Source organism: Coenobita brevimanus, chromosome 100 (genome assembly GCF_032717465.1).
Source record: "Coenobita brevimanus isolate Jiangsu-jjx chromosome 100, ASM3271746v2, whole genome shotgun sequence".
Classification (NCBI taxonomy): domain Eukaryota; kingdom Metazoa; phylum Arthropoda; class Malacostraca; order Decapoda; family Coenobitidae; genus Coenobita; species Coenobita brevimanus.
In genome coordinates this window covers 6831149-6846057 of record NC_137053.1, presented here as the reverse complement: position 1 = coordinate 6846057, position 14909 = coordinate 6831149, and the positions used below count along the sequence as shown (strand labels likewise).

The 14909-nt window shown below is 42.8% G+C and overlaps 1 pseudogene; it reads right to left on the bottom strand.

The window, feature by feature from the left end:
* Positions 1–13203: 13203 nt before the first annotated feature.
* LOC145414764 (5S ribosomal RNA) lies at positions 13204–13322 on the bottom strand (annotated as a pseudogene).
* Between the last annotated feature and the right edge of the window lie 1587 nt (positions 13323–14909).

The following is a 14909-nucleotide window of genomic DNA, read 5'->3' as shown; positions in this document are numbered from 1 at the left end:
ATTTGTGCCAGACTCGATCGAAAGCCTTTGAGATGTCAAGTGCAATGGCAAAGCTTTCGCCAAAGTCCCGAAAGGAGGATGACCAGGAGTCTGAAAGGTAGGTGAGAAGATCGCCAGTGGAGCGTCCCTGACGGAACCCATACTGACGATCGGAAAGAAGGTTATGATAGGAAAGATGCCTTAAAATTTTTTTATTAAGAATTGACTCGAAAACTTTTGAAATACAGGACGTTAAAGCAATTGGACGATAGTTGGAGGGTTGGGAGTGGTCACCCTTCTTTGGGACTGGCTGAATGAGAGCAAACTTCCAGCAAGAAGGAAAGGTACAAGTTGACAGACAAAGGCGAAATAGTTTGCCTAGGCAGGGTGTAAGCACAGAAGCACAGTTTTTGCGAACAACAGGAGGGACCCCATCAGGCCCATATGCCTTGTTAGTACTGAGGCCAGTAATGGCAGAAAATACATCAACTGAAGAAATTTTAATGTCAGCCATGAGGAAGTCAGAGGGGGGAAGTGATGGAGGAACAGCACCGGAATCGTCTAAGGTGGAATTGGAGGAGAAAGTCTGTGCGAAAAGATCTGCTTTATCAGTAGAAGAAATAGCTACAGAACCATCAGAGTAGAAAAGAGGAGGGAAGGATGATGAGGTAAAGTTGTTAGAAAGATTTTTGGCAAGGTGCCAGAAGGAGCGGGAAGAATTCGAGTTGGAGAGTTGAGAGCATTTAGTATGGATGAAATTATTTTTAGTAGAGCGAAGAACAGACTTAGCACGATTCCGGGCAGAAACGTAAAGATTATGTGATTCAGGGGTAGGTTGGCTCCGGTACCTTTTGTAGGCCTTCTCCTTGTTGCGGACAGCATTAGAACAAGCGTGATTAAACCAAGGCTTTCTTGCGTTAGCCAAAGGATATGAGAAAGGAATGTATGCTTCCATGCCCGAGAGAATAACCTCCGTAATGCGCAAGGCACACTCAGATGGCTCACGGCCATGGAAGCAATAATCATTCCAGGGAAAATCAAAGAAGTACTGCCTGAGGGCCTCCCAGTCCGCGGCTCCAAAATGCCAGAGACGACGTTTCCCTGGAGGGTCCGCAGGCCGTACTGGAGCGATAGGACAGGTTAAGGTAATAAGGTTGTGATCGGAGGAGCCCAACGGAGAGAAAAGATTAACACACATAGGCACGCTACAACCAGTGAGGGGATGGTGAGACCTCGTGAGGTATTTTCTGCTTCATTCACACTATTGTCAGGCGATTTTACCCACCTCAGGATCGGGTTTTGGGATTGGACGGGATAGATATAGCCTTCATTAACCCTTTCAGTATAAGAATTATCGTATATTGGATAAGATTTCTGAGAGTAGTAAAAAGAAGAAAAAAATGGAAGAAGAAAAATGAAGAAGAAAAAAAGAAGAAAATGGGAGAAGAAGAAAAAGAAGAACAAGGAAGAAGAAAAAAGACGAAAAAGGGAAGAAGTAGAATAAGAAGACGAAGAGGAAGAAGAAGAAAAAGAAGACGCAAAGGGAACAAGAAGAAGAATTTTGGTAAGAAGAAGAAGAGGAAGAGGAAGAAGAAGAAGAAGATGATGATGATGATGAAGATGAAAATACTGCACCAGCTTCAAGGAGTTAAACATGGGGAAACTTTTTATACAGGATCTGGCTCAGCTTAGGAGAGGACCCAAGTAGCGAAGTGGCTGATACAGGCTTGATGTCGTAACTATAATTCGAAAAGGGTCTCCTGAGTTGAATGATACCTTGTGAGATAATAGCAAGGAGAAAACGATGGACAAGAGTTAACCCTCTCTCTCTCTCTCTCTCTCTCACACACACACACACACACACACACACACACAAAACCTAAAACGGCGTTGGAATGAAGTCTATTGATATGGTAGCAATAGAAATGCCTAAAACTAAGCCGCTTAAATGGCATGCATGGACTGGTATATCCTCCAGTTCTGCTGCTCGCCAGTCCTCTCAGCCACAAGTGCAAGTGAGTGAGAAGCCTTTGAAGCATCATTTCATTTTCACCTGTGCTCCTCAAAATGCCGCATACTTAGCTTTCTTTGTGTGTAAAAGTTGTGTTAGGTGAGCGCGTCCACCATCCACTCACTCGATGTGGTGCTTCCTTCAGTGATTCTACACTGAGGGACAATCCAAGTTCTTTCATGTAGGTAAGGAAACCATACTCACTCGATGATGTGTTACCTTCACCTGACGTTACACTAAGTGACATGCAAAATTCTTTCATGTAGCTACGAAAACCATTTACAGCGTTGGGTGGTAACCACATACCCAACAAACTGATATCAAGCGGGTTAGGGCGCTCTAACTGGATGTGGCTCATAAGAATTTAAATCAGGAGGAAGGCTGGAGTATATTGCTCACATAATGCTACTCAGGGCAAGTGACTGGTTACTCTCTTCTTAAGCATCCCGACTGCTTAGTCTTGCCCCAGTCCCTTACGCTCCTCCTTAGGTAATAAGTGATAGGTTGATGGATAGGTGGCTGTGTGAATGTTGAACACACACACACACACACACACACACACACACACACACACACACACACACACACACACACACACACACACACACACACACACACACTAGTTGTGGAAAGAAGGTTCGTCGATGTCGTAACAAGTATCTGTCCATTAAAGAGACTTTAAAATTATTTTTAATGGTGTTGTTCGATTAAAATCACTTACCCTTAGAAAGTCTACTTTCATATCTCCACTGGTGTTCACACTTCGACTATATTTTCATTTGCTAACCAGATACTAGGCGTATAGGTCATGATCACGTTCGTACTTGTGAGGTGCTGGATAGTCGAGCAGTGGCAATGTATAACAATACAAAGGACACCTTTGATAGCAGCACTTACCTCTTGAATATTTTAGGCGGAAAGAAACAATTAATTACAATGGAGGCCAAGGGGCAAACCCCAGAGGTCCCACCCTTTATAAACACTGGTGCGGGTGAAAGGCTACTTCTGTGCAAAATTTCGCGTGCATACGTAAAAATTATGATTTTTCCTCCCCTGGGGGCAATTTCCACCCCTCACCGTGGGGGTGGCCATTGGAGTCCCACCCTATCCAAAACATGGTCGGGGGCAATGTCTACCAGTAAGCAAAATTTCTTGCTCCTTGGTTAAAAACTATGACTGTGCATAAAGGCTTTGGCAAGGACTCATGGGCCCCCTCCACCTTTCCATGCTGGGTGAACACTGGAGGTCTAATCCTGCCTAAAACGTGGCCCCGGTAAAGGTTTACCATTGTGCAAAATTTCATGTTCCTAGGTATAAAAAAAAAAAAAAAAGGCACTGCCCTCCGTGGATGCCGCTCTCCCTTTTCGTAGGGGATCATCGGGGGTTCCACCCTGCCTAAAATGTGGCCAAAATAATCGCCTACCAATATGCAAACTTTCGTGTTCCTATGTTTAAAATCTATGGCCGTGCCTAACCGCTTTGTCGGGCCCGCAGTGGCCGCCACCACCAGCGTGAGAGGCGCCCCAGGGTTATTCGACCCTTCCCAAAACGTGACAGGGTGAATAATCCAACAGTAAGCTAAATTTCATGTTCCTGAGTTAAATACAGTACTTTGGCCGTACAAAATGACCATGTCCCCCTACCCTTTGGGTGGCGGCCCTTGCGTGTCCCACCAGGCTTATAACCTGGCGCAAGTAAGGCTTTATCACTGTACAAAAATTCGTGTTCATGAGTTTTTAAAAAATGGCCAGTGGCTTATGATTTTCAGTGGGAGGAGGTGGGCACTGGGATTCCCACCCTGGCTGGAGCCTGGCCTGGGTGGGAAGTCTACCACTTTTCAAAATTAAATATTCCCAGTGCTCCTTCCATAAGACCTGGACTCCATTCTTCAAGAAAGTACAGTAACTCAGTGAATGAGTGAATGAATGAATGAGTGAGTGATGGAGGAGTGACACGAACTAGAACAAACACTGTACTTGGCCTCCACTGTGTATGGCGGAAGGTGTGATGCTGTTACAGGTTTTCTCTAAAGGAAGCTTAGAAGTCTGTCTGAAATATTAATTCACGGAAGACTAGAAAGCACACAGACACCGCATACCTCCACAAATGCCATTGCCATTAAAAGGATCGGGATCCGAATCCGTGGAGATATTGTGTGGAATAAGTAGGATCCGGATCGGCCCCCAAATTTAATCAATTGTACCTTGACTCATGACCCACTATTCCACAAAATTTTATTGAAATTCATTGAGGATTTTCGGAGATACTGTGCTGGATACATAGGATCCGCATCCCCCAAAAACTTTAACTAAGTCTTTCTTGGTCCATGCCACACCCTTGCATAAAATATCATTAAAATTCATTGAGAACGTTTGGAGGTAGAGTGGATAAGCAAACAGACAAACATACGTGAATACATAACCTCCTCCAATTTCGTTGGCGAAGGTAAATATCATCCCTCTTTGTAAAATTACAGTGAGAAGGACAAGAATGAGTGCCTGGAGAGAAGTAAAACAATGTAGAAATATATGTTGTCCCAGGCGAAGATACATGATGGGGCATTAAGCCCCGCTAGTAGTAGTAGTAATAGTAGTAATAGTAATAGTAGTAGTAGTAGTAGTAGTAGTAGTAATAGTAGTAGTAGTAGTAGTAGCAGTTGTTGTTGTTGTTGTTGTTGATATTTTGGTTGTTGCTGTGGCCCAAGGTCCATCTGAAATGCGAATCCCGTGGACTACAAACTTAAATTACTTCTCTGCTGTCCACCATTCTCCTTTCTTTAAAGGAATGGGAAAGTAGGTGAAGGACGTCTGAATTTCCAGGCAGTTGAGCTACCTGGCTATATCGGTGCCACCACATGAAGGCGTCCCTCTTCAGCACAACAGAGTGACAGAAAAAGAGCGAAAACACAAGCCTCAACCCTGACGTCTTAGCATGTCAACAGGCGGTTTTCCCCACATCTGAGCGTTCCTTGAGACAGAGACAAGCATCACTCAAGGAACGTGAAGCAACCACAAAGTCGGCTTAGCACAGTTAATCTTTTGGAAGCTGATTTAGCGAGACACGAGGAAAAGAACCTGCGGACATCAAAAGAGCATCAAGGGGGTAAGTGGTTCGTGGCTGAAGGCAAGAAAGCAGTTGTAATGCAGATTATACATGTGAAAGAAACTGAGCTTTTAGATATCAACCAATTCGTGGTCGTATCTTTCGTGTGTTATTCTAGCTGATGCAAAATTATTTCATTAATTTAAGTGTGAACTTTAATCGTCATGAAGCGTCAATTCTAGTACCACTAACCCTTTCATGAGCGGGACAACTCTAGCATGGTATTCCAGCTAAAGCCAGACGATTTTGTTCACCTGATGCGTCATGGAAGCCTGAGTGATAATATAAGTACCGTCAATCGCCTATAGGTCGGAACAATTCTAATACAGTACTCCAGCCAATGCCACACGAGTTTATATGGCTGAGAGAGAGAGCAAGAGTAATAGGAGTCTGGTTAGCATAGAGCCTGGGCCAGGATTCACAAACTTATGATTAATTCACTTTCGAAACAGTAATTTGTTTCACTCTGTGTGTGTGTGTGTGTGTGTGTGTGTGTGTGTGTGTGTGTGTGTGTGTGTGTGTGTGTGTGTGTGTGTGTGTGTGTATGTGTGTGTGTGTGTGTGTGTGTGTGTGTGTGTGTGTGTGTGTTTGTGTGTGTGTGTGTGTGTGGAGCTTGTCGAGGAGTGAAGAAGATGATTAACCGAGGTGACATAGTACCTCCCACTCAGAATTTTTTTTTTTTTTTTTTAGGGAGGAGATGAAAGGCGACAATTTGAACAAAAACTTGCTCCATCAATTTTATGGATAGCAAGTGACCAGAAAATCAAACAGTTTAGGATTTAAGGTCCATTATACATGACAACACGAAGTAATATTATATAAGTAAGGTGGAAAGGCCTGGCAGTCTAATACAGGTGTGCCGAGTTCAAATCTTGTCCTTGCATACGTCTCAATTCTCCATTTTTTAAGGAGCCAAGGTGAAGTAGTCTCCCTACGTGTCAAGTGGGGTTGGTGGAGGATTAGTGCCCCTCCCTGTAAAACAATTAACTCTGAGCCCTTGGCCACCGCGTTTGGGATACATGGCGTCTGGCAATGAATGAATGAATGAATTGCACAAGGGGTCATTATGCCGAACAGTCGGGTAAATATGTAGTTAAGTACAATCATGGTTATTCAGACGGCTTAACTTTACCTAAATAAGTAAGCCTTTCCAAACTAGCCTAATTGATCAAACCTATTCTAACCTCAAAAGTCTGAGCTAACCTGACGGCTTCTTCTAACTTAACCTTACCTAATCCACCTAATTAAACCTTACTTAACGAACCTGACTGATTACATTTTACTAACCTAACCTAAATATTCTAACCCTACTGAAATCATCTAACCTAACCGAATTAAACTGACTATCCGAAAGTGCAAAAATATCAGCAATCATGTAATGTTAAATCTCAAGCTTCCCACAGAAAACGATTCAAAACAATGCTACGTTCACGTCCTCAACCATACAGCTGGGTGAACGGGGACAAGGGGGAAACAAACTGTGTCCATCGGTCGGATTAGCCTGAGAATCGAACCTGAATTCCTCCGAGTGAGAGCTGGATGTGAGCGAAGGTAAACAGAAGCCATGTGAATTTCAAAATATTCTTCCTTCCAATTCTGAACATGGTAAAAGCATGCCAACACTGGAAGACCCAAGCCTGAAATATGCTATGCCTTCTGAAATGCCAGAACTAATATATCACTGAAAACTGCGAAGAGGGACAGACAGATAGATAGATATATGGATAGACATACAGATGGATAGATAGATAGGTAAACGGACAGACAGATCAACAGATAGACTAATAGATAGATAAAACATACATACAAGCAAATACATACATATATACACCCAGAGAGAGAGAGAGAGAGAGAGAGGACAGCAGTATCATATTGTACGTTTAGAATATCTCACAGTTCTCTAAATGGAAGTGTTACCGGAGATGATAAAGCCAAGGGTCACAGGTGTACTCAGTCCTTGTCTCTGAGTGTACGACCTTTTTCTTTTGCTAAACTGGAGAGAATGTTTTTAATCTGAAGTTGTAAGGTGTAATTCACAGACAGGTGTGGAATTCTATACCGTAGTTAACCCCCTAAATGCGATCGCAATGTTATATTTCATTCTTGCTACATTCTGACCAGTTAATTTAGCCTGGAAGTGACTTTTTAACCTCGATGAGTTAGTTATGAAATTTATTAACTTTTCACTAACAGAGATCTCCCAGGAACTTTATAAAATCGCCTGTACTTACTAAGTACAGAATGAAAAATACGTCACCGTAGTGAAAGAATTAAGAGGTCAAAGGTAGGAGTGATCGACCCCTTTCCTCCTCCCTCCTCCTCTTGGATAAGCTCTAATGAACAGTGGAGGAAGTCGTACAGAAAAAAAAATAAAGTAACGTTATAAAGTCTAAGAGTAAAGGAGATAGGATGACAAAAGCAATGTGATAAACAGGTGGACCTCGCTATACAGTATATTACCAATCTGTTTAAAAATATACATACCGTATATATCAATTTCGATGCCGTACACTATATTGGGGGGAAGCTATCAGTGAAAAGTGGCAATATTTAGGTAACTGAAGCAAAACAGAACACTAAACAAAGTGACATAAGAAGGGAGGACAGTGGGGAAAAATCGTGGAAGAAAAGACGCTAGAGGAACCGAAATAAAAAAATCGAAAAGAAAGAATCCACAATACACTGTGCGTAAAAGGTGATGGAGGGTGGGAGAAGAAATCATGAGAGTGGAACAGACCAGGAATAAGAAAAAGATATGATACACTACACAGTACGTAAGAAGAGACGATGAGGGGAAAACATAAGAGGAGAAATGATCAAAAGGAGCGCTGGGGTGAAAAAAGGAACTGTCATGAGAAACGTTGGCGTGGAAAAGGCCGGGGCTTGAAAACAAAAGACTACGATACGCTATATAACAAAGGACGGAGGCGTGGGGGAGGCAAGGAGGTGCTATCACAGAGAAGAAAAAACTTTGGGAAAAAAGCGGAAGAAATAAGGATGGCGGGGCTGGTGTTTCTGGCTATGACAAACTTATTCCCTTTCAGGACCCACCCCTGCCTCGCCGATAACACGGGTTCCGATACCTTTCTCAGCGTGTGTGGCTTCCGTAAATATCAAACGGGAAGTCTTTAGTGTTCATAAATGATACGTGTCGATAGCAGTGGTGCTGGGGAGGAGGGCAGTGCTGGGAGGGGAGGGTGGAGGGGAAAGTGCAGGAAAGGTGATGGGGATTTGGTGGTGGAACGATGGAAACGATACACATAAAGGTAATGGAGATTATTTACGGTCTATCTATGCCTATCTCTCTGTCTATATACCTATATATATTCATATCCATATCTATATCTATCTATCTATATACAAGGTGGGCCAAAAATTACTTTACCATAATATTATTATATTAACAGTTATACTTTAACTAAAAAAAAGGTACACCAATTATATTTCAACTAAATGAAGTGTCCATCAAGCAAATTAAAAATCATGTTAAATCAAATGTTCAAAATATAACTGCGTTTTAGTTGTAATATAACTGTGTAAATCTAATAATATTATGGTAAAGTAACTTTTGGCCCACCCTGTACAGTATATACGAGTGTGTGTGTGTGTGTGTGTGTGTGTGTGTGTGTGTGTGTGTGTGTGTATACAATATATATCTTTCATCTCATCTCATCGGCCGTTTGAGTGTCCACTGCATGACCGGCCTATCCCGACCGAAGTGGGGACGATACAGCCAATGTATCTCTACCAAGTGGCTTAGGCTGTCTAGTAGAGACTGCATGTAGGGTGAGAAGTTGTGTAAGTGTATTGTAGTGTTGGAGTGGCTTCGGATATATATATATATATATATATATATATATATATATATATATATATATATATATATATATATATATATATATATATATATATAATGTCCGACACCACATCCCATGAAAAGTGGCCACAATTAACAAGTCACAAGGTATTTCCATCCCTACTCAGTAACGACCCCCTACCCACCTCAGACACATTAGCCTCCTTGAACAACAATTATTCCTTCTCGCTCTTCGTCCTCTTCTTCCTCCGGTTATCTCGACTCCGTACACCCTGCCAATCAATTTCCCACTTCACACTCGTTCCCAAGCCCCATCAGCCCTAGGACGCGTCTTACATTTTACTCTTGCTATTACTCGTCCACTCTACTTACCATATGGGATAATTCGGACTGAAGGTATTGGATAATGTCCTTAATTACCCTTTCACTATTTGGCCACACTGAGCTGAGTAAAATCGTCAGGTAGCAGCGAGAAAATCGATAAAAAATTGATTACGTAAAGCAGATGACGTCTCGGAATGAATGGGTTCAGGCGAAATATGACACATCCAGCCAATAATTCCTTTACACGGGCTCAAAACAGCGCCAAAGCATACTGGGATCTTGCTGGAAATAAAATCGATACGAAATTAACTTCCTTTATTTTTCAGATGTATTTTTTGTTATATTCTTGGTCTCTCGGCGATTTTATTAACATTAAAATAAGTGGATGCGACTGTTTGTGGCCACCCCTTACAGGATTATGGACCTTAGCAGTAGATAGATAGACATATAACCAGATGGACATATAGATCGACAGAATACTTTATATTGCAGTTGGAAGGTTTAGATACAGCCTTCACTAACCCCTGCACGGTTAGAGGGTTCTCCTATGTTGAATATAATCGTGGTGGAGGAAGAGTACAAAATAAAAGCCGTCCTCTGTTCCAAGGGGTTAGGCGGGCTGTGATTTTTTTTTTTTTCCAGGTATACTTGTTCATCCAATCATGTTGGCAACATCGGATCCGGTGCCTCGGGAAAAAGATTCGACAACGTCGCACCGTCGTCATCCCCCCAAACAAAATAAGGTATTATGGCAGGTTATTGTTAGGTTAGGCCCAAGTCGACTAGGTATAGGTTGGTTTAATGTCAAAACACGACTTCTCTTATGATTTCTTGGTTTGATCAGCCGAATTCCTTCATTTATTCCCAATGAAGGTGCAACATTGACGAATCATTTCTCGCTGAACTCACTCCGACATTGTCAGTGTAATTGGGTAACTAGGTGTACTCCCCCTCCCCCTCCCCCCGAAAAAAAAACACGCAGGCGGGCTGGAGGGGCTGGAGTCTCATTCACTGGATCCGGAACCCAAGGTGCAGATAGACTGGTGACCAAGACTGTACCCTCAAACTGCGTGGAACACCAATCTTTCTCTAACTTCTCACTCACCTTTCCCTCTCCTTTTCTCTTCCCCTTCCCACTCCTCTTCCTTTTCCTCTTCTATTTCCTTTTCCTTTTCCTGTTCCACTTTCCCATCGCCTTTCCTCTTCCTCATCCTCTTCTTCACCTTCCCTTTCCCTTTTTCATTTTCCGTTACCCCTTTCCTCTTCCCCTTCCACTTGCCCTTCCTTTTCCCTTTTTCTTCTTCCTTCCCTTTCCCTTTGCCTTCTTCCTTCCCCTTCCCTTTGCCTTCCCATTCCTCTTCTTCTTCCCCTTCCTCTTCCCTTCCCGAACACCATTTCTCACCTCATTATCACCGTTACCTACATCCCACATGGAATACCAATCTTTCTTTAGCCTCTGAAGCCCAGGTACGTAATTTTTAGTTTATTCCTCTGCTTTCATATTATTTTATTTGCTCCAAGAGAACTCATACGAGAAAAGAGGTTAATGAAGCCTATTAGAAACCCTTCTTGCTTGAAGTCTCCCCTTAACCTCTTCAGTTCCATGACGTAGTGTTTATCTAATTCTTGATACTTCCAGATGATTTTCATAATATTTAGGAGAGCTCTCAGGCACTGAAGTGGGTAATGATGGATGTACCTTACCTCTCCCGTTCCAAAAGTCTCTGCTTAGTTGAAAAAAATCGTCTTGAAATAACAGGGAAAAATCGTCACCGTACAGTAGGGCTAAACTGAATAAATCCTCTGAAGGAAACAATTATACAGAAATACAAAGCACGCCACAGGATTGAAGGACTTAACACCGACCTTTCTGTAATCTTCCACCTCAACTTTCCCTCCATTCGTAACTAAGACCTCACCATTCCACAAATATTCGGTGCCTAAACCACACACAGGCGCGTAAATTCTGATACGCAGCGTATCCTAAACTCAAACAAATATCTAACGCTTATCAGTTTTGCCTTAAAATATTTCACTCTCCGCCGATAACCGATTACACAAGCGAGTAAATCTGTCTAATAACTTTTTCCCGCTTATATTGTACAGAAAATCTGAAAGGAACTTTTATTTTGGATTAAACCTTTCAACCACAATACGTTATTTAGTTTATTTATTCATTCATCTATTTCTTTCTTAATTCATTTGTGACTGTAGAATTTTATGGTCCTGGTGACGGACGCCTTCATGTCGTGGCACCAGTGTAACCTGGTCGTCCAAGTGCTTGGTAATACAAACGTCCCTCAGCTACTTCCTTACCCCCCGAAGGGAGGATGGTGAGCTGCAGATCAACCTAAGCCTGCAATCCACAGAATTCACGTTTCAGATGAAACTGGGGCTACAGTTACTACTACTGCTATTACTTCTACCACCACCACTACTAGTATATTTAATTCAGTTTTTGCGACGACCTCTTTAGTTGGACGGGTTAATGAAGGCTACATCTAACCCCTCCAGTTAAAAAGTTTCGCCTTATCTAAACAGCAATCTCAAAATATGGTATATAACAAAAGTATGTTACCGGACTGAAAAGGTTATGTAAAATTATAAAATAATTCTATCCTAAATTTAGAAAAATTGCATAGTTCGTATCGTATTGTATCGTTTAAAAAGACTCCAAAATGCTTGCATGCGTCGGTCTTGGTCACCAAATGGCGACTCTCCAAACTGCTCGATCTCTGGCAGCCTCCCTATTCAGTCCCTGAGATCAAACTATTACTTCATCCCAGGTCTTGTTCGGTCAGCGTCTCGCAGCCCTACCCAAGACGTTCACACCTCACACCTTCCGCACCCATTTGTCGTTCTTCATTCTTTCAGCATTAGCGAGTACGTTGCAGCACCTGCCGATCAGGGTGTTACTCCCGGGGAGGATGGGAATGCTGGTGACAGCTGGTTGTAGGGAGAGCTGGAATTCCTGTTTCATTATCCATCCATCCATCATCCAATCCTGCATTTCCCCATGAGGAGCGTAGGAGCCTGGGGCTAGGCAGTTGGTCCCGACATTTAAGATGAGAGTGACCAACCTCACTCATCCCTGAGTGGCAATACATAAGCAATCAATCCCAACTACCCCTTGGATATAAACCTTCACCGGCTCAATCCGATTGGAGCACAATAATTGCCCACTAAACCACCAGGCGCCAAAATTTGGTTATATGGTTACCACCCAGCGTAGTAAATGGTTTCCTGGTGCACAGGAAACTATTTGGCTTGTAACTCAGAGTGGAATCACCCACAGGCTGAAGGAAGTGGAAAGAATGAAGGAAAGAAAGACAGAAGAGGGAGTGTAAAGTCACCCGTAGGCAGAAGGACAAGGAAAGAATGAAGGAAAGAAAGACAGAAGAGAATGGAAGGAAAGAAAGATGGAGAGGAAAGGGCAGACACCCAAGAGTAGCACTAAATCGAGTGAGTGGATGGTGAGCGCCCCCGCCTACCACATTAACCATCGGGATATCCTGACCATTCCCCTTTGCTGACCTTTTTAAGTGCGACTGAAACACAGGGAGCAGGCCAGCATACTTTCCAAAACACTTAATTTCTAACTCTCCCATGCACTGCTCTACATGCTCTTTACATAACACACAACAAGCCCTACTACGTCACAGGGGTTGACGCCAGCAAGGGCATGCCCCCGCTACGTAGTGGCGGTCCTGCGGGAAGGTGTGGCTCGGGCTCCGCCAGCGCAACTTTGGGTTTAATAATAATAATAATAATATATACATTCATATATATATATATATATATATATATATATATATATATATATATATATATATATATATATATATAGCAGCCGTGGCTCAGTGGGTTATATATATATAGCAGCCGTGGCTCAGTGGGTTAGAGCTCTCCGCTCTGACCGAAGGGTCGGAGGATCGAATCCTCCACCAACCCCACTTGACACATAGGGATGCCAACAGCATCTGGTGTTCCCAGGCGGTCACCCATCCAAGTACTAACCAGACCCAACGTTGCTTAACTTCGCTGATATCGGACGGGAAGTGGTGTACTCAACGTGATATATATATATTGCTTAACTTCGCTGATATCGGACGGGAAGTGGTGTACTCAACGTGATATATATATATATATATATATATATATATATATATATATATATTTTTATAAATCCATCAAACATTCCGCATTATTTTAAAGTAACCATCCAGAATTACAAAAATTTCTCTTCTGATGAAAGCTTAACAACAGAAAGCCCAAAATAAGATAAGCATGTTTCAAGATATCTATTTTGTGTTTAGAAGACTGGAATTCATACTCAGCGGGAAATATAAATTAAGGAAACAGTTAATGAGTTCGCTAGTTGTGTACATAAGTACCGATTACCGATTATCTTTTGCATTAGGGCGTTGGACAGAATAGGGGTGAGTGTGTTTACTGGACAGGTGCTGCATACCCGTCCTAATGAAGATGGGAAGCTGTGTGTGTGTGTGTGTGTGTGTGTGTGTGTGTGTGTGTGTGTGTGTGTGTCTGTGTCTGTGTCTGTGTGTGTGTGTGTGTGTGTGTGTGTGTGTGTGTGATAAACACCGCAGTGAAAAGAGAAATAGAGGGACTGAAGCCTCTCAATAAAAAGAGAGGAAACTGATGAGGCGAAAAATCTTACTCAGCCCTGTTTGGAACTGCATGTGTAACTCTCCCCCCCCAACATCACTCCCATCACCAAACCTCCCACCCCCACCCCCACACCCACAAACCTCCCATCTCCACATCCATACCTATAAACCTCCAACCTCCACACCCACATCCACAAATCTACCACACCCACACCCACACCCACAACCCTCCTACCCCCACACCCACATCCACAATCCTTCCACTCCGACTCCCACACACAAAGCTTTACTCCACACAGGTTTTTTTCTACTCTGCCTCATACCCTGAAACCAGTCCTGTGTTGCAACTCTAATAAAAACCAAGACAGATTCCATGGCCTACGTTATACCCGGCAAAAAGCAAGTTCCTCGTCCACATTAGACACAGAACTACAAAAACATTCTCTCCAAAACTCGTTCGTAGAGCCGGAGACAAAAGTTTCCATACTGCCCCACTGCTTCCACTTCACACACGTCCACCACTTTCGTATCAGAATCAGAGAGAATCACCTGTTGCGAGGGAAAAAGCAATATCAAGCCACTCCCAGCAAAGGAATATAAGCTAAGGGAAGAAAGTGATAAGCCTAAAGGATGAGGTATTAGAGTTCTGCCGTCCACTACACGAAGGGGTGAGCAAAAAACCAAAGGAGACTATCTCAGGCTTGACCAGCTTATTATCTTTTGTCATCTCGGCCTTGAAGAAGGAGGGATTGTTTGTGCATTTTTTTCTTTTTCTTTTTTTTTTTGCTGGGGGAGGAGGGGAAGAAAAGAATGCGGAGGGATGAATGGAAGGATGAAGAAGTAATAGGTATAGACAGACAGATAGATGGATACATAGGTAGATGGACGGATGAAATAGTGGGTGCAAAATAAGACCCCGGGAGAGTTGCTTACAACACAGAGGACAAGACACAACTGAGAGAGAGAGAGAGAGAGAGAGAGAGAGATTTACCTAGTCTGTATTTACTTAGATGTAGAATATAGACTTTGAGCTAGAATCGGGTTGTCC